This window comes from Choloepus didactylus, chromosome 2 (assembly GCF_015220235.1).
Source record: "Choloepus didactylus isolate mChoDid1 chromosome 2, mChoDid1.pri, whole genome shotgun sequence".
In the NCBI taxonomy this organism is placed as follows: domain Eukaryota; kingdom Metazoa; phylum Chordata; class Mammalia; order Pilosa; family Megalonychidae; genus Choloepus; species Choloepus didactylus.
This window is the reverse complement of record NC_051308.1, coordinates 149,673,093-149,694,106: the sequence shown is the minus strand read 5'-3', so window position 1 is coordinate 149,694,106 and position 21,014 is coordinate 149,673,093. Positions and strand designations below refer to the sequence as shown.

Here is a 21,014-nt window from a genome sequence, read left to right as displayed (position 1 = left end):
AAACAACTTTGTCAAGAAGGTGAAAAGGCAGCATACTCAATGGGATAAAAATCTGGAAACCACATATCTGATAAGGGTTTAATATTCAGAGCACATAAAGAAATCCTACAACTCAATAATAAAAAGACAAACAACCCAATTTAAAAATGAGCAAAAGACCTGAATGAACATTTTTCCAAAGAGGAAGTACAAATGGCCAAAAAGCACATGAAAAGATGCTCAACATCACGAGCTATTAGGGAAACTCAAGTCAAAACCACAATAAGATATCATTTCACACCTATTACAAAGGCCACAGGAAACTACAACTGTTGGAGAGGATGTAGAGAAATAGGAACACTTATTCACTGCTGGTGGGCATGTAAAATGGTACAGCCACTGTGGAAGCCAGGGTGCAGTTCCTCAGGAAGCCAAGTATAGAACTGCTATAGGTGTAGGTGCTAGTAGGTGTAGCTATATACTCACAGGAACTCAAAGCAGAGCCCTGAACAGTCATTTGCATACCAATGTTCATAGTGGCATTATTCACAATTCCCAAAAGATGGAAACAAGCCAAGTGTCCATCAATTGAGGAATGTGTAAACAAAATGTGGTATATACATACGATGGAATGTTATTCTGCTGTAAGAGGGAATGAAGTCCTGATGCATGCAACAACATGGATGAACCACCTTGAGGACACTATGTGGAGTGTAGTCAGACAACAAAGGACAAATACTATATTATGGTCTCACTAATATGAACTAATTATAATGAGCAAACTCTAGATTTTAGTTAAAATCTAGACTGCAGAATGAGGAGATAGAATGAAGGTAGAGAATGGGGAGCTGATGCTTATTTTGTGCAGAAGTTTTAATAAGGTTGATTATAAATGTTTGGAAAGGGATAGAGGTAATAATGGTAGCACATTATTCGGAATGTAATTATGGATTATGGATGTGGTTGAAAGGGGAAATTTAGGATCATGTATGTCACTAGAAGGAAAGCTAGAATATAAATCATGGGACTGTATAATACAGTGAATCCTGCTGTGGACAAAACAAAGGTGGTTAATAATACAAATGTAAGAATGTTCTTCCACAAACCAGAACAAACGTATATCACTATTTCAAGATGTAATAGGGTGACATATGGGAAAATACACCTAATGCAAGCTATTAGAATATCATAATAGTATATATTATGTTATATATAATATTATAATCTAGAAATATGATAATATTCTTCCATTAACTAAAAAGGTACCAGACCAATGCTAAGTGTCAATAATAGGAGGGTATAAGGGGTATGGGGTTTTCTTTTTGGAGCAGTGAGACTGTTCTTAAATTGACTGTGGTGATGAAAGCACAACTCTGTGATTATACTGACAGCCACTGATTGTACACATTGGATGAACTGTATGGAATATGAATAGAACTGTTTAAAAAAAAAGAATGAGTTATCAAGCAAAAAAAAGACGTGGGAACTTTAAATGCATACTGCTAAGTGAAAGAAGTCAGTCTGAAAAAGCTACATACTGTATAATTCCAACTATAGGACATTCTAGAAAAAGCAAAACTATAGAGATAGTAAAAGATCAGTGGTTGCCAGGGGTAGGAGGGAGGGAAAGGGAATCAATAGGCAGAGCACAGGGCATTTTTAGGGCAGTGAAACTGTTCTGTATGATGTATAATGGAGATACATGACATTACATGTTTGTCAAAACCTACAGAACTGTACAACACAGAATGAACCCTAAAGTAAATGATGGACTTTAGTTAATAACAACGTATCTCCTGGTTCATCAATTGTAACAAATATATCACACTAATGCAAGATGTTAATAATAGAAGAAACTGGGGGGGTGAGCAGAGACTGTGGGAACTTTCTGTGCTTTCTGCACAATTGTTCTGTAAACCTAAAATTGCTCTAAAAATAAAGTCAATTAAATAAATTTTTGTAAAAGAAAAAAAAAATTAATAGAGAAAATAAAGCAATGGCCACCACATTAATCTACAGGTCTATATTAGAGGTAAATGGAATCTTACCAAGGCTAGCAGAAATATTCGATTTCAAACAACCTAACTTGGTTACAAGACTTTAAAAAATCTTTTAAATATAGAATGTCAATTGTGTTGCAAATGTTTATATTCAACATTTTATATTTAATACTCCAATAGTATTAGTTTATGGTTTGATAGTTGGAAATCTGTACTTAAATTCACTATAAAGAACTTCACTAAAAGGTACCACATGTATCGCTCTCTAACCAAATTTCCTAGTTCTACTGGACCGCCACAGCTCTGAAATACAAGCTATACACAAAAGTACCCACATACCCACACACATTTTCCAACCCAGTCAAACCATGAGTATTGCTGATACTAGTTATGTGCTATCTGGTTGAAATATTTTTAGTCTCCTTTTATTAATATCATAATCACAAAATCATAATGAGCACCAAAATATATGCCAGGCACTATTCTAGGTACTTTACATCTCTTATGTCCACTTCTTATAACCAAATTTGCACAGCAAATGTCAAATTACACATTTTTCTCAAAAAGAAAGACTCGGAAAGATTTAGTCTCAGAACACAAAGCAAAACCCTTTCTCTTTCTACTACACCATACTACTTCACCTCTTTTCCAGCTGTCAATTCTTACATTACCAAATTCTTTGCAACACAGTATTTTACTATATTGCCAGCAAAATTTAAGGTTGTTTTCCTTCCTAGAGGAAGAAAAATATCCCTCAGATTTTCCAGAATTATTATTACATCAAGTATTTCATTTTATTGCCAAATTACTGGTGTCATTTTCCCACTAATAGTTTTGTATTAAAACTGGTAGGAGACAATGCCATCTAAAATACACCGAATAAAAGCACTGGATAACCAAAATTTGACCATCTGAACTGCACCTGAAATTCATATAGCTAAGGTGTTCAAGTTCATGAGTGAAAAGCTAAGCCTGTTCCCTGACCCCAATCTAGTCTTGGATCAGAGACAGCAAGGATTTCCCATTATCACAAGCACGCAATTATTTAAAAGAAGAAGGAAAAAAAAAAAGCATATCCACACACAGTTTTCTTACGTTTCAGTCTAGTCTTTTAAAATGTACAAATTCAGAACAAGTACCTCTTATAATGTATCATATAATGTATAAATCTTTTAGTATACACAATATATCAAGCACTGTGTCAAAAAGTGTGTTAAGCACTGTCACTCCATACCAAATGTTAAATAGTGGTTACATAAGTGATTATCCTTGTTCTTAGGAAATATATAAGGAAATATTAAGTGTTAAAGGAGCACAATATATGCAACCTACTCTCAAATGCTTAGAAGATGACTTGATAGATGTAACAAATGTAGAAAAATATTAAAAGTTAGTAAATCTGGGTATCTGGGTAGGAGGTATACTGGAATTCTCTGTATTATTTTTGCAACTTTTCTGTAAGTGTGAAATTACTTCAAAATAAAAAGTTAAAGAAAAATGAATTACATTTTCTTGAGGACATTATGTTAGGTAAAATAAGTCAGACACAAAAGGACAAATATTGTATGATATGAACTAATTATAATATGTAAACAGACATAAAATATAGAATATAGGTTACCAGTATATATAATGAGGCTAAAGAATGGGGAGCAATTGCTTCATATGTACAGAAAGTTTAACTAGGTCGAATTTAAACATTTGGAAATGGATAGAGGTAATGAAAGCACGTTACCATGAGAGTAACTGACAGAACTGAATGGTGTGTGAATGTGGTGAATGGGGGAAGTTTAGAGTCATGTTCACCAGAAGGAAAGTTGAAGGTTAAAACATGGGAATGTATAACACAGTGACTCTTGTGGTAAACAATGTCTATGATTAACTATACAAACATAAAAAAGTTCTTTCATCAACTAGAACAAATGTACACTACTATTACAAGCAGTTAATAATAGAGGGGTATATGGGAAAATATGCACCAATTGCAAACTATGGACTATCATTAACAGTAATATTTTAATATTCTTCACTAACAGTAACAAATATACCACACCGACACTATGGGTCAATAATAGGGAGAAATAGGGGTATAGGAGGATTTAGATTTTCTTTTTTATTTTTATTTCTTTTCTGGAGTAATGAAAACATTCTAAAATTTATCATGGGGATGTATGCACAACTTTGTGATGATACTGCAAGCCAGTGATTGTATACTTCAGATGGTTTGTATGGTGTGTGAATAGATCTCAATAAAATTACAAAAAAAAAGAAAAAAATTGTTTTCAAAAGTCCTAAAATAGCAATAAAAATCTTCAGTGTAATTCTCCAAATAGGTAAATAGTGCATAAATCATGCAAAGGCCTAAAAATTCTGTTTTAATGCCAATGATTTTAATTACTTTTAATTGCACTAATACTGATAAAGAGTGATGAAATTATGAGAGCAAAAATGTATCTTAATGAAAACTGGACATAAGGAAATATATGAAAATTATTTAAAGGTCCTTAATATCTCAGCAAGGTAAAGCACCAGATTCTAGTAGCAAGATGTGTAGCCTTGACAAGTTATTTAAAATCTTTGAACCTTAGTTTCCTTGTCACGAACTTGAAAGAAGGTTGGAAAGTTGGGATGCATGATACCTCTTACCTGATTTTACATTTTAGAGTCAAAAGAAAATTGAAACAAACTTACATAAACAGATTCTTAATGCAATGATAGTCTCGATGACAACAGGAAAAAATCCCCCAAAAGTTACACTTTTAATAAAACAGAAAATTAATCCAGAATCTCATATAATACACTACAGAAACAATCAGATTTTTCTGGGACAAGTCAACACAACGAGAGTACACCAGCAAGATTAAATTTCCACAGTAATGTAATAACTTAATTCAGAAGATACCAAAGAAGTATTAAGGGTTACAACAGTTTTTTAAAAAATCTGATAATATTAAAGAAAACAAAAACAATTTAAACTTCACTACTCCCCATTCCACAACTCTCTAGTTCTCACCTGCCACAGGTCTTCAGACCAAGTTCGGGAGACTTCAGGCCTCAAGCTTTTTGAATGTCCCTTCTCTCTTGGAACTCAGGTGCTTTTTCCCAGTTTCAGTTTTCAACTTTCGAAACATGTTGCTCTGCTATCTCCCTAAGTAAACCCTTGTCACAGTGCCCACTGCCCCATAGCCATGCAACAGGTAAGCAGCTTAGCTTTCACTCTCCCCCTTCCTCACCTCCAACTTTTGCACTGCAATCTGGCTTCTACCCTAACATTTTACTGAAACCACACTTACCAAGGTCACTCACCAAGACCCTCGTTTTTGCTCAGTATGATACACACTTTAATTAAAAATTCTAGTATCACAGAAAAAAAAAAAAGAAAAAAGGGAAGTCCATGTACCCTGTAATCCCACTCTCAAAGACAGCCATTGTTGGCTGTTTGATGTGTATTTATCAGAATTCATCAAGATTTCTTTTACATACACACGCATATATGTATACACACATATGTATGTGATGACATGGGTATATAAGTATGTATGTATTTTTTAAAAAATTAGACATACATATTTCTTGGAGAATAATTTTACTTAATGTACCTTGATCTTGATCTTTTGTCCTTATTAGTATATGTGATGGGCTGATTAATGTCCCCTTCCCAAAGATATCCTAGTCCTAATCCCTGTAGATGTGAGTCAGTTAAGGATCTTGAGATGGAGAGGTTATCTTCAATTATCTGGGTTGGACCTGATGTAATCACAAGTGTCTGTATGAGAGAGAAGGTGATGTGAAGATACAAAAAGAAAAATTTGAAGATGCTATGCTGCTGGCTTTGAAGACAGAGGAAGGGGCCAAAGAACACACTGTAAGGAATACAAGGAATGAAGCTCCAAGACCAGAAAAAGGCAAGATAACAGATTCTCTCCTTTAAAGCTTCTAGAAAGAACCAGCCCTGCTTAGACTTTGGTCTAGTGAAATATTTCAGACCCCTGGCCTCCGGAACTATAAAAGAATAAATCTGTGTTGTTTTAAGCCAGTAAATTTGTGCTAATTTGTGACAGCAGCAACAGGAAACTAATATAGTATAAATAAAGCTACTATATTCCAACAGCTATACAGTACTCTATCATGGGAATGTACCATATTTTATTTAACCAGTCCTCTACTGATGGATACCTGGATTGTTTCTAATTTTTTACTATTACATATTAGGTGCCAGTTATACTTCTAAACATGTCTTTCTACACTTTGTGTGTTTCTCCGGGATTTCATTCATGAAGTACAACTGCTGGGTCAAGTGATACTTCATTTTAAGTTTTAACATATAAAAAAATTTGGCCTCCAAGGAAAATATACTTTTTTATACTCAAAGCAACATTCAACCCCCCCCCCCCCTTCAAAGTCCTATAGTTTAGCTTCCATTAGATAACTTTCCAGGTTTTCCTTCTGCAGTAGCTACTCCTCTGTTCTTCTGCATAGTCCTTTTTATCAGCTAATCTCTTAAATGTCAATGGTCCCTCAAAGTTCCGTATTAGCCTCTCTCCTCAGGACACACACTCCCAGAATTACCTTATCTACTTCCTTTTACCTCAATCACCTCTTCCCTCCAAACCTGCTCCTCCACTGTGTTCTATTAATGACTGGCATGCAATATCCAGCAGCCTAGGCCAGGTACACAGGGGTCACTTAACCCCTCTTATCCCCACCCCACATACCAAGTCTAAAGATTCCATTCCTTCTAGCCCTACAACCCATAATCTTCTCTACTTCCCTATTAATTCCTTGGAGCAGGATTACATCAGTTCCCAACTGTATAACTTCAGGAGCCTCCTGTGTGTTTTTCCTACCTTGAGTCTTTTGCCTGGCTGCACAGAATAATCTTTTTGAAACTCAATTTTGATTTGTCACTCAACTAGACTTCTCAGATTGCTGGTAATTGGCAATATCTTCTAAAGTTAAAAGTACACCTACCTAAGACCCAGAAATTCCATCACTAGTTATTTATCCAAGAGAAATGAAAATGTATGTCCACAAAAAGACTCGTAGTCAAATGTTCATAACAGCTTTACTCTTAAGAGCCAAATGGGACCCCCTACATGGGACCTGAATCCAAGGGGTGTAAATCTCCCTGGCAATGCAGGATATGACTCCCAGGGATGAGCCTGGACCCAGCATTGTGGAATTGAGAAAATCTTCCTGAGCAAAAGGCGGAAGTAAAATGAAACAAAATAAAGATTCAGTGGCTGAGAGATTTCAAACAGAGTCGAGAGGTCACTCTGGAGGGCATTCTTATGCACTATATAGATATCCATTTTTAGGTTTTAGTGTATTGGAATAGCTTGAAGAAAATACCTGAAACTGTCAAAGTGCAACCCAGTAGCCGTGATTCTTGTAGACGATTGTATAATTATGTAGCTTACACGGGGTGACAGTGTGATTGTAAAAACCTTCTGGCTCACACTGCCTTTATCCAGTGTATGGATGGATAACTAGAAAAATGGGGAGAAAAACTAAATGAAAAATAGGGTGGGATCAAGGGGATGATTGGGGTGTTCTTTTTACTTTAATTTTTTATTCTTATTTTTATTCTTTCTGGTGTAAGGACAATGTTCAAAAATTGATTAGAGTGATAAATGCACAACTATATGATGGTACTGTGAACAGTTGATTGTACACCATGGATGACTGTATGGCATGTGAACATATCTCAATAAAACTGAATTAAAAAAAAAAAAAGAGCCAAATGGGAGAATGGATAAACAAATGTGTAACAGTCATACAATGGGTTACTACTCAGTGATTAAAAAGAACTAAGTATACATGCAACAAAATGGATGAATGTCAGAGGAACAAAAGAAACCAGACACAAAAGAATACACACTGTATGATTCTATTTATGTGAAGTTCAAGATCAAAAAAACCAATCTATGATAAAAGTCATCAGAACAGTGGGGAGTGATTAAAGGAAACATTAAAGGACTATACTGCGGGGAGCAGGATTACACAGATGTACACCTTTATCAAAATGCATTGAACTGTATAGTTAAAAGCTGTGCATTTTACTATATTCAAATTTTACCTCAAAACAATTTAAAGCAAATATTAAGATTTAAAACTTGTACTTCACTCAGCATTTTTCCTTACTAGTTATAAAACTCCAGATTTATTTAAAAAATAAAATAAAATAAAAAATAAAAAAAACAATTATCAGCAAATTAGCCATTTTTTAAAATTATCACGTCGCTCATAAACAAGAATATATCAACTTTGTCTTCCCCTGGCTTGTAAATTTTATGAGAACAAAGGTTTCTGTCTATGTAAAACAGATTACCATTTCCTCAAAATGCTTGACGCATAGGATGTGCTAAGTATGTGTTATCTTTGGTCATTATTAATGACATATCTACAATATTTATAACTTTATTAAATTTCTAGATCAGATATGACTCATTTTTCTGATCTGTATGTTAAAAGTAAATGTATCATCATACTTAACACCTTTATAAGCTTGTTCATCTGGCAATAGAAAAGAAGTTCCTCCATATTTTCAAAAAGGCAGCCAAGTTGAATCTTTAATTTTGCACTCAACTATAACATGTATTTTAAATAAATATTCAAATGCATTTTCGCTAAAATTCATTCTCAATTTACTTCAAGGTCTATCTTCTCAACATCAAATTATGGTCCAGTCTTCTGAAGATATTTTTCTTCTTTCTCAGGAATTTAATTCATATCATATTATATAATTGTTCATTAAAGCCACAATTTCATCCAGTAATTGTTAACACTGTTCTACAAACTTACTAGCATAATTTATAAGAATGCTGGATACATTTTTGAACATAACAAAAGATCTGTATCAGGCCAAAAAAGAGAGCAACTAATCATTAGAGCACCAACTCAAAGTTAAGACAAAATCCTCATCCTTACTTCTGTATCAGTGCTTATACTTTACTATAAACAAACAAAAAAGCAATCATCTATAATAAAGCTAGTTCTGTTATTATCTTTCGCCAAGGTCTCTTCCAAGAACACAGGACCTAGCTAACAGTTCCTCAAGGACAGAGTCCTAAAAATGAACTCAAAAGACACTGAATAGCAAAACCAACAAGAAAGATCCAGATAATAGCTAGTTTTACCAGCTTTAGGGAACACATTTCACAGTATAACTGCAAGGGTTGAGGGAATACAAAGAACAATTAACAAGCATTAAACCCATATTGTCTTCAGCCACTTAAAAAGAGGCACTGCAAACAGCACAGGCATGAGAAGCTCTCCTGAGGTACAAATTCAAATAGTGATAAAGAGCTGGAAACAGCAACAAATTAGAGCACCAGGCAAGCTGTAATAATGAGAACGATGACCCTTTCTGAGCAAACATATAGGCCACAGTCAACACACTCCCTATATAAAGCACAAATTAATTAACACATGTTCCCAATGAGGGACGACTATCACACCACACTGTCAAGTCATCTTGGGTTGATATCTTGAATTTAATATGCAAACACAAAAGTAAAATAATTAATTTATGGGGGTGGGAAAAGGCCAGTGGGAATTTTACACAGTGGTAAGCACACTTTCATGTTTTACAGAACTTATTAAGAATTTAAAGTGAAAAAATTTTAAAGATCCCCACAACATTATCTTTAGCAATAATATCCAAGTTTTCCTGTTATAGACCCTTTTGTTAAAATTAAAAATTCTGGTACTTCCTCCCCCAGTGATAATAGTTGGATTTAAGTATTATTGATTGAAATAACAAAACCACCATGACTTATTTTTAATAATCTTTATTATACATTACTAATATGCAAAAACTATTATTTATTCATGCAATAAACATTATTTAATGCACATATGGATTGCCAGACCCCTTGTAGAAGTCCATAGCCCAGCCTCAGAAGCATTTTATAAAAAATCCATTTCTCCAGTCACTCTAATTACTCACTTCCTCTTTACCATGAGTTTCCCACATTTGAGGACGAACAATTACTTTACAGGAAGTATCAAACAGCTCATTAGGCTGGACTATCTTTAAAGTCATTTTCAATCCTGAGACGTTAAGATTCTGGGACAATGAGTACTTCTAAAAAGAATTTTGAGACTTCAAGAGAAATGACAGATTGATCCAATTTTTAGTTCCTCTCCCTCCTGACACTCTACTTAAATAATAGTAAGAAAAATTTTTTTAATGTATAACCCCACAAAGAGGACATAACAGTGGAGAGCAGATGGCCACACATTTTTTATAATGGAAAACAGATGACAGACTTCCAGGCTAAGATGGCAGATTGAATGTACATCTAATTTTGCTCTCTCCCAAATCCTACTAGAACAAGGATAAGGAAACTTTTGTTGTTATTGCTTTATTCTGTTTTTAAGACACAAACCATAAGGACACAGAAAATGAAAGAAAAGACAACAGCAACAAAATTTTGGAAGCTGAAAAGAAGATGGATGAGTGGTAACTTAAAGACAGCCAAATCCTAAACCAGTAGGGTTGATAACCAAGAAGGAACCCAATTGATGCCACAGAATCCTCAAAAGACTCAGGAAATGCCAGAACAAAGTGGGAGAAGGAGGGGACTAAAATAAGGAAGGATCAGTGAAAGCTGTTTGAACAGTTAGAAACCTAGACCCCACTCCTCCTCCAAGCTGCCAAATGGCTGCCCCACCCTCACTGTGAAGGCTCGAGATTTATTCTCGCAAAAGGGTAAAGCAGACATAGTGGAAGAAGTAGGTATCCTAACAAAAATGGCAAATTATGTGACCCTATATACTAAACGCTCCATGGCTCAGAACTCAGCCCTTTTCTAATGAGATCCCAGAACACTGGCAACCAGACCTCTGTCCTCCAAGCAGAAAACTGGAAGATACTCTCTGGGAAATACGACCAGAAAAGACACAGACATTGGAGAGAGCATCCAACTGTCCAAGATTGTTTCTCAATCTTGGCCACACAATGGAATCAGCTGGTCAGCTTCAAAATATACTGATGCTAATCTATGGGGGTAGAAATCAGAACAGTGGTCTCCTCTGAGGAGGGAGTAGGGAGGATAGAAGAAGGGACAGGACAGAATTATCTAGGGTTTTGGCAATGCTCTATATCTTGTATGGTTACACAGGTATATACATGTCAAAACTCATCGAACTTATATGTAAGATCTGTACCTTTCACTGTATGCAATCACACGTAAATTTTTTTAAACATACTGTTACCTGGGTCCTACCCCTAGAGATTCTGATGTATTTGGTCTAGAGAGCAATATGCGCTAGTTTTTATAAGCTCCCAGGTGATTCTAATGTTCAGTCAGGTTGAGACCCACTGCCTTTGACTCCAGTCTACAGCTGAACTTGAAGTCAATGAGGAGGGAGTAGTCAATGAGTTTCCACCTATAAACTCAGGGCTTCCAACCAGTTTTTAACTGGCTCTTAATCATGAGCAGACAGGTAAAGATTACCAGTAGAAGGAGGGCCTCTTCTGCTGAGAGAACTAAACAGACAAAAAGGTAACTTGAAAGGAACAAACTATGCAAGGAAAAGCAAGCTTTAAAGAAACTACCATCAACATCCTCAGACGGCTAAGAGAAGATACGGCAATCATGAAACAAGAAGAGATGGACAAATCCATGAATGAATAGAGAAGGAAACTGCAACCTATAAGACTGCACAAGGGAATGCAGTCAAGAAACAAGCTGATTTGTCTCACTCACAGAAACTCAGAGAGTCTCAGGATTTGGATTTGAGGGTCTCTAGGTATACGGTTAGTGGAGGAGAGACATGGGGCTGAAGAGAAGGGAAGTGGTTTAAAGACAGGATGGGGTACAGTTAGGCTCTCCAGGTTCCCTTTCCCACCACCATTCCCATTTTTTCATCAATTTAGCATCAGAAAACACTGACCAAGAGAGACTCCAGACTCGAGTAGGGTGGAGTGAGGTTCAAGGCTGAAAGTGAAGGCATTATGCAGAAGTAAGTATAGTGAACAGCAGCCCCACCCACAGCCCATTTCACTTCCCTAGTTCTCAGAACACTAGGAGCCAGGCATATACCCCCTAGTTTGATTTAGATGCCCCTTTTGTTCCCTGCCAGACCATCAGAGCACCTCCCTGTGAAGAATAATGGTCTTTATCCTCCTAGACTCTAAGCTTCTTAAGGGCAGGGACAGCATCTTAATCAATTTTGTATCCCTAGTTTAACACAGAGACTTGCAATACACTAAACGCTCTATAAATCTTTGGTGCCAGACACTGGAGATACCATGCACAGAACAAATAAATAAATACCATGCAAAATTTCGTTGGAAACTAGAACATACAAAGTGCAATTTGATCTAGATTCTGAATGAAGAATGAAGACTTAGAATTATTGAAAAATGATGTTTGGAATTTGCTTTAAAGTAGTCCCAGAGTCTGCCCCCACCCCCCACCCCCCAAAAAGAGTTGCATTTGTATATACTAGCCACAGATGTTTAAAATTATTTACATTAAAAACATCAAATACCTAAGCATAAATCTAACAATCTATCAAAAGATGTGCAAGACTTCTACACAGAAAACTATGTAACATTACTAAGAGACATTTTAAATGACTTAAATGAATGGGTATAACATATTCATATCAATTCTCTTCCATAGATTCAATGCAATCCTAATTTCCAAAATTTGTGGAAATTGACAAGCTGACTCTGAAATTTATACAGAAATGCTAAGAGCCAAGAACAGCCAAACAATCTTAAGGAACAAAGCTAGAGAGCATATGCCACTACATAACAAGGCTTATGATAAAGTTACGTTAATTAACACAGTTATATTGGTGCAAGGATAACAAATAGACTAATGAAACAGAATGGAGTGTCCAGAAACACACCCAAACGTATACAATCACCTGATTTATAAATAAGTGCCACAGCAGTGCAGAGAGGCAAGGATGGTATTTTGAATTCCTGATGCTGGGTCAAATAGATATCCATATGATTAAAAGTCAAAATTGATCCCTACAATTCATACGGACTTTATTGTAAATTGTACACCTTAAATGTGAAAAGTAGAGCAATAAAACTCCTATAAGGTAATACAGGAAATTCTTAGGCTTCATATTCTTAAGCTACACACAGATTTTTTTTAAAGCAGGATACAAAAAGCAGTAACCATAAAGGAAAAGACTGATAATGTATATTTCATTAAAATTAAGAATTTCTATCCATCATAAAAGATCTAAAGGCAAAATATAGAGTGGAAATTATATATACCTGAGAAAGGACTCATCCAGATTAAAAAATTACAAATCAATTTTTAAAACCCCAGTGAAAACTGGGCAAAAAAACCTTAACAGACACTTCACAAAAGAGAACATATAAACAGCTAATAAAAGAAACTCAGCCTCAATCACCAGGAAAATACAAAATAAAACCAAACAGGGTATTACTGCACCTCTACCAGAATAGCAAATTTTTAGAAACTGACAAGCATCAGCAAGGATGTGGGGGAACTAGAATACAACTCCTCTGGAAAAATGTTCAACATTATCTAATACTAAAATTTGATCATTCACATACCTTACAAACCTGCAATTCCACTCCCAGGTATATACCCCAACCTAATATTCTATTTCCTGATCTATGCAGTGGTGGTTCACTTAGTAAAAATTTATTACCTGCACACACTAACTGTGCACTTTTTCTGTATATTATGCTTCATTAAGTTTTCTTAGATTTCTTTGACGGAGTTCTCAGAAATATTTTTAAGGCTAGCACTTTAGAATAGAAAAAGAACTTCTGGTAAAATTGACGAAATTTTTACTAATAAGATTAAAAATCAAGAAAGCCACTAACACAGGAGCCCAGAAACAAGGTAAACTACCAACAGATGATAAAGCACTGGAATTCCTTCTTACAGAAAAGAAAGAAGTTTATTATTCTACACTGTAACCCAAAGAAGAGATTATTTTGCAATAAAATGCTGCTTTTCATAATCACCTCTAACGGCGATAGATAGCAAGAACGTGAGGGAACCATTCCAAAAGTTTTGGTTAACTCTTTGGGAGAAAGGATGCCAACTCAGATGGTCTAAGACGCCCAAATGATAAAAAGAAACACAAAAGAAATCACAGCAACTCTAAACCAAACACGAACACCACAATCCAACCTACCGGAAATCTTGCGGTTAATTTGAGGCTTGCCCCGCTAGTCATAAGGTGATTCAGTGACGGGTATAAACGCGTCCCAAGTGCATCTTTGGAAGTCACCTGGCACACCTGGCTTGCCCATCACCTGCCTGGAGAACGGACATGCGCAGAATCCCAGGAGGCTAAACAGAAGGCAACTCTGCAAGCAAGGGGCGCAGGAGGTCTCACCCATTCAGGTCACCCAGAGAGAACTGACTTTTGGTCTCGAGGGCGGAGATGAACGGTCAGTATTCTCTACAGGATTTACGGGGAAGCGCCCCCCGAAACTGCACCGTCCCCTCCACCTCCCTGAGACTCCGCAGGAAGACCAGCCTGTTAGTTTCTTCTCCAGAGCCCGCGGAAAGAGAGCCGCGGTCCGGCGCAGGAGAGAAGGCTAGCACAGGGAACTTAGGCCCCAGCGGGACCCGCCGCGCCCGCCTCGCTAGCGCCGCAAGTTTGTCTGCGGCCCTAGCCCGCTGCGCCCCGGCACGCCGTGCGTCCCCGCGGGGCCCAGGCTTGCGGCCCGCCCGGCCTGGCGCGGTGCCCCTCACCTTGGAGACGTTGGGTGGACTCTGCCGTAAACATTAACTTCCCATCCAGACGGCAGCCGCGCCACCGCCGCGTCCCAGCGCCTCGGCCCCGCCGCCGGATCTGCGGGCCGGTCTGGCGCCCCAGCCGCGTTCACTCCAGTTCTCAGGGTTGCTCCCGACCTGCACCCACCCCTCCCCGCGCTGCCGCTGTATCAACCACCGCCAACCTTTCGTCCGCTCGTCAACTCCTACAGGGTCCGGCGCGGCCGCGTCAGGAAAGCCGAAAGCGCAGGCGCGACAGGGCCTTAAAGAGACCCGGCCGCCTCTACCGCATAAAGTGCTCGAGCAGGTTAGAGGCCCGGCCGGCCCGCGGAGAAAAGAAGAAGCGGAAGGGATTGGACGGAGTGTAGCGGAGGCGGGGAAATCCCAATCTCTCCTCTGCATCTCTTTCAAAGCACCAGTCCTCAGCCCTGCAAATTACTGACTTCCTCAGTCACTTGAACCGCCCATTCCATGTTAAAGCTGCGGATGGCCCACCCCCTCGGGGGCCTAATCTGACCCCTGTGCTTAGGGCTGGGGGCTTCGCACCGCCGCACGGCCCACGCGCCTGTCTCCGGGGCGGCGGGCCAGCCGCGCGGACAAGCAGGCTGTGAAAGGCCACCCCTGGCTCTCCAAAGAGGCGGCCTAGGTCATTCTCTAAAACAACAATCAGCATGTAAATGGCACTTGTGTTTGCAAAGCACTCTACCTTCAGTCGTCTGGGAACACTGGCTTTGCGCATAATCCGGCAGGGGGCAGAACCTGGGCACAAGTATGTGAGATCCACACGGCAACCACCCAACCAACGAAGAAATTCTTAGACGGAAAGTACTTAGTTTGGGACAGAAATAACCTAATTCTGGTCCTATCCTGGGAAAAACAAGCAGGAAAAATAATAAAGACAATGTAATCTACTTACATTAAACATTTAGAAATGACGAAATGATGGTAATAATCAGCACAAGAATTCCCAAATCATTGGCCTAGCAATTACAGATATCTCCAGTTATTTTCTAATTTAAATTTTTGAGAATCCCCAGGAGGGGTTCCACTGTTAAATACTAAAAAAAAAAAAAAGCTCTTCATTTTTTTCAGCAAGGTTAGGAAATATGGAGATACATAAAGTAAAGCCATGCCCTCCACCCAGCTTAGAACTTTGAAAACTGAAAATTTTATCTGAGGTAAAATTTTGCATATAACTTTAGGTCACACCATTATTTAAAGTCGATTTCAATTAACAAGTTCATTGCAACAGAATCCATCTTGTCTAAGAAAACCAAGGCATTCTTAATCCATCTCTCCCTCACCTTCCCTCATATTCAATCAATTGGGAAATTCTGTTGATTATACCCCCCAGATTTTCGCTTGAATCTTTCCTCTTCTCTCCATCTCCTCCACCTCCACCACCCCAGTTCAAGCTACTGTCACCTTTCTGGGACTCTAAACTCTTCACTTAAGAACCAGAGAGATTTTTCAAAACACAGTGTTAACTTTGTCACTCCCAGCTTAAACCACTTCAAAAGCTTCCCATTGTCTTAGACAAAATCATTGAACTACCAAGCCCTGTAAATAGTCAGGATCCTTGCCCACCTCTCCACCTCACACCACATTCCACCTTGCACTCTCAGGTCCAGCCACACTTGCCTCTTCCAATACCTACTGCTTGTCACCTTCCTCCCTCCACAGAGTATATGCATATGCTTTGTTCTGTGCCTGGAAAGCTATTCCAACCCCTGTAACTAAGAAGTTAGGATTTTGGAGATGATTATGATCACTGGATCATTATACAGATATTCCTTTTTACTTTCTGGTATATTAGAGAAGACAGAAGGAAATACCTGAAATCTCTGCACTGTGATCCAGCCACCTTGATCTCCGATAATGATTGCATAACAATATAGCCTTTATCTTGTGATCCTGTGATTGTAAAAACCTTGTGACTGACCCTCACTATGCACCTTTTATCTGGTTTTTCAACATTACGGTCATATGATCACTAAACACAGCCCCTAATATTTACTAATGAAAGGCCTTGAGTCAGCCCAGAACTAACCCACCCCAATTCCAAGGTTATCTTGATAGAAGAAGCTGGATCTAAACAAAATGGGCCCACCTAACATGTGCAGTAGCTTAAACATTAACCTATAAGTGATGTATTTCTCATTATAATACTAAAAATCACACCCATCATCATATTAACGCTGTTGTCTATTAGGTCTCAAGAATTGTCATTTTAGTGCATTGGGCAGAGAACCCACTGCTTTTGATCCGTATATCCTCATCTTTCTGACCTCAGCTCTGGTCTACCAGTCCAAAAAGACCCTTTGACCTTTCTACCTTAGACCCATTCTCCTACCACATTGCACTGAAAATGTAATGATATGCTTATTTTGGTGAATTTTTGTCTCCCGCACTAGACTAACAACTCTATGAGGCCAGGAGCTGGTTTTGCTTGGTTTAAGGCTGTTGTCACCATATTCATTAAATATACATTTGTTCAATCAATGAGAAACATAGAATGCTAGACTTTGAACTAGATGAGACTTAAAGGTTACCTAAGTCACAAAAAGATAACTAGAATAATTTGACATTTGAAATCATGGTCTAAAGAATAACTCCAGTTATTTTTAAACTAACTGTGGATTGTTTTAACTGGGTTGTCACAAAATTCTTTGGGGAACCTTTAAAATCTGAGTTCTCAAACACCTGTATAAACCCTTGTAACTTATAATGATAATCATGATAGCTGTGAGATGGGCCTACATGAAGCTAATAACATTTGTTGCTTCAGGGGAGGAAGATGGGGTGACTGAAGAACAGGGGTAGGAAGGTGACTTTTTTACTGCATATCTTTCTGTACCTTCCTAATTTCAAAGCATGTGATTATATTACCTATTCAAAAATAAATAAGTGATACAAAAGAGTGCATACTGTATAATTCATTTATTTGAAGTTGTAGAAGAGGCAGAAAAAAAAAACTCTAGAAAAGGTGAAAAAATTCACAACAGTGGTTGCCTCTGGCAGGGGATTGACTGGTAAGGAAAATGAGAGAAATTTCTGGGTGATAAAAATATTCTATACATTGATGTGAGTTATACAGGTGTATTCACTTGTTCAAGAAATGTATCATTAACATCTGGGCATTTCAATGAATATAAATTTTACCTAAAAATGTATAAAAATAAATGGCATTTAAAAAATAATAGCTAATATATAGTTAAGACTCACTGTGTGCAAGGATTGGCCTTTTAAGGGCTTTACTTAATCCTCATACTATCCTCATAAAGTAGATATTATTATCATAACCCCTTGCATATGAATAAACTAAGACTTAGTAAATACTAAGTAACTTGCTTTCATTTATAAGAAAGTGGTGGAGCAGGGCTTTGAACACAGTCTAATGCCAGAAGTGGTTAAATACAGGCCCTATATCACCTCTCTGAAATTGAAAATTTTTTAGTTTATGTATATGTCTCACCTACTAAATTAAGAGCTTCATGATAAGAGATTATATGTTGTCTTAGACTCTTCAGTTAACACCAGCACTTGGCATAGTAGCTGCTCAGTGTATTTTGAACGATAAGGAACAAATCTGTGGTTCATTTTATTGGTACAAATTATGGTAGATGATAGATAGATATAGATAGATAGATAGATAGATAGATAGATAGATAGATAGATAGATAGATAGATCTAATGATCTATCTACGTGCTTACATGCCAAATGAGGTCACAGGCCTTTATCTTGTGATCCTGTGATTTAAAAACCTAATGAAGCAGGTACCATTAGCTCTGACCTTCCATCACTATCCCCAGATTACCCCATTCCATCACTTACCCTGAATACTTTTCTGGTAAAAGCACTTACACTTTAACTTTTCACTGAATAGCTCATTCTAACAGAGAGCAGACTGTCGCCCTCCTTCCAAACCTTTCACAAGTGCATAAGTGAAATTCCACTGTGTGAATTCCACACCAACACCACCCCTGCTCCAGCTCTCTGCCACTCTGCTATTCACACTTAGGAACCCACATGTGGAATAGAAGATGAAGGAAGCACGGGGGGCAGTGGGCAGTGGCACCCTTCTCAGTAAATTCAGTTACCAATTCAAAGTTTTCTATGTTGTGATGCTGCACACCCTTGTGTCACTGTCCAGGGAGGCAAAGAAAGGGAGGGTATGAGCTCTATGCCCTCTAAACCTGTTAAGGATTAAATCCCAGAACATCATACTGTCAACTGCCAAAGGTGTTTAAGCCAGCCCTGTGAACCCTATTGCTCACAGAAAGGAAAAGCAAAGGAGACATTTCCCTAAGAGGCAAAAAATAACAAACCCACTGGTGAAAACACCTCATTCTCACCCTAAGCAGCTGGCATTTGGGGCTTCCTTAGAGAACCAGGCCATCTCAGTTACATCCTAGAGCTATGCTGCCTAATATAGAACCCACAAGCTACGTGTGGCTATTTACATTTAAACTTACATTACCTTAAATTAAATTAAAACCTCAGTTCCTCAGTTACACTAGCACATTTCAAGTGTTCAGTAATAGCCACACGTTGCTAGTGGCTACCATCTTCAACAGCACAGGTATAGGACATTTCCGTCTGTCAGAAAGTTCTATTGGCTTTGCTATTCCAGAAAAAGGAGAAACAATACTCTATTGCACCATTGAACGAATGTTCAGAAGCTTTTTACTATGGAAAAATGAAGGCTCACAATGAAAACCTTGTTGCTTTCCACAATACTAATCCAAATGGCACTCAAACACAAAAGCTGTGGCCTCCATTGATTGTGTACTTTGGATGGATTGTGTGGTGTGTGAATGACCGTATCTCAATAAAATTGCATTAAAAAAAAAAACTATGGCCTCTCCATGTATCCTATTGGGGTGACAAGAATGGCTTTAATCTCACCACTTCAGCTCCTCCACATCCCATTGTTTGCAAGACATTGACATTATCTTAGGAAAGAAAATTGTTGAGAGTCACACAATTCTATTGCCATCTTTTGGCACTTGTGCACCAGTAGAGAATAGATGTGGTAAAGAACAAGCCGTCTGGCTCTAGAACTTAGACATCATTTCTATGCATGATATTATACACTCACACCATTAACCCAACGACATCTTCTGAAACTGCACCCACAAAAATGGGACATCAATAGAAACAATTCTGAGAAATGGTTTCATTCAAGTGCCGACTTCCACTCCACCACCAAAAAAGAAGTCCATTCATTTCTGAATGTTCTGAAATAATTGTTTCAAAGCAAGATAAAATTTGGTGAAACTAGAGTAGTAATTCCACTAAAACTATCCGTGTTGCTACTAAGAGGAACTAGTAACCTCTACATACTGCACATGACTAGACCGTAACTTAAACTACAAGTGTGCTTGCCAAAAGTGTGCTTAACCTCTTTTAAGCCCATCTTCTTCTCCTCTATAAATGATAATATTACCCAGTTAGGTGTTGAAAAGATGATTAAATGAAATAATATAAGTATTCAATAAATTACAGCTATTATAATTATTATCCATAACCACAAAGCATCAACATGCAAAAATAGATAAATAAGATTCTGACATCAGAAAAATTAGAAAAAGCCTGACTCCACCAACTCTATTTGACCTTTAACCTCTGTTTCTTTATCAAGCAAATAAGAATACAAGTCCCCAATAATAGATGTATCATGAGATTTGTTATTTCAAGTGAAAATGTTCTAATAAGAGTAAAGCTAAGTACAAACTTTAGCTAATATTAAATTAGTACTCACCTCCACCCCAAGCCAAAAAGATGAAGAAACTACATAGGCGAGTCTTGCTTTACAGTAAAATTGATTTAACTTTTGTTACAAACTGTGCTCCTAAACACTATTGGGAAGCAACAACTCCTTAAGTCATCACCAAACAGCCACATAACACTGCCGCCAAGCAGTGGTAACTACTCACTTTCCTTAGGTAATCTTTTACTCCAGATGAGAAATTTGAAGCCCAAACAGAAACACCAGGCCTCCACTGTGAATTTATATCCAAAAAAGATAACCAGTAGCCAATTACACTGAGAGAAATGGTGTTGAACTACAAAAAGCCAATTACTAAAATACCTTTCTTACAGGTGTGGAATTAAACCTAACGCTCCATAAATTTTTGTTCATCACTCAAATAGCCACAAGATAACATTCTTAAAATAAAACTGAAGAAAAGTTTCAAAGCTGTTCCTCTGTTTTGAAGATTAAGCCAAGTACACAAATTCTAATTCAATACCAAAATATTTCCTGTTGCAGCTATTACATTTGTATAAGCTTTC

The 21,014-nt window shown here is 37.6% G+C and overlaps 1 protein-coding gene across 2 annotated transcripts in view; it reads right to left on the bottom strand.

Annotated features, from left to right (window-relative positions):
* EVI5 (ecotropic viral integration site 5) overlaps positions 1 to 15,053 on the bottom strand; it is a 245,388-nt gene extending 230,335 nt beyond the window's left edge. The window contains exon 1 of one of the 2 annotated variants that reach the window (XM_037826633.1): positions 14,696 to 15,053. The gene's annotated coding sequence lies outside the window, so the exon portion shown is untranslated. The remainder of the gene's footprint in view (positions 1 to 14,695) is intronic. The other variant, XM_037826634.1, reaches the window with a different exon arrangement.
* Positions 15,054 to 21,014: the final 5,961 nt, after the last annotated feature.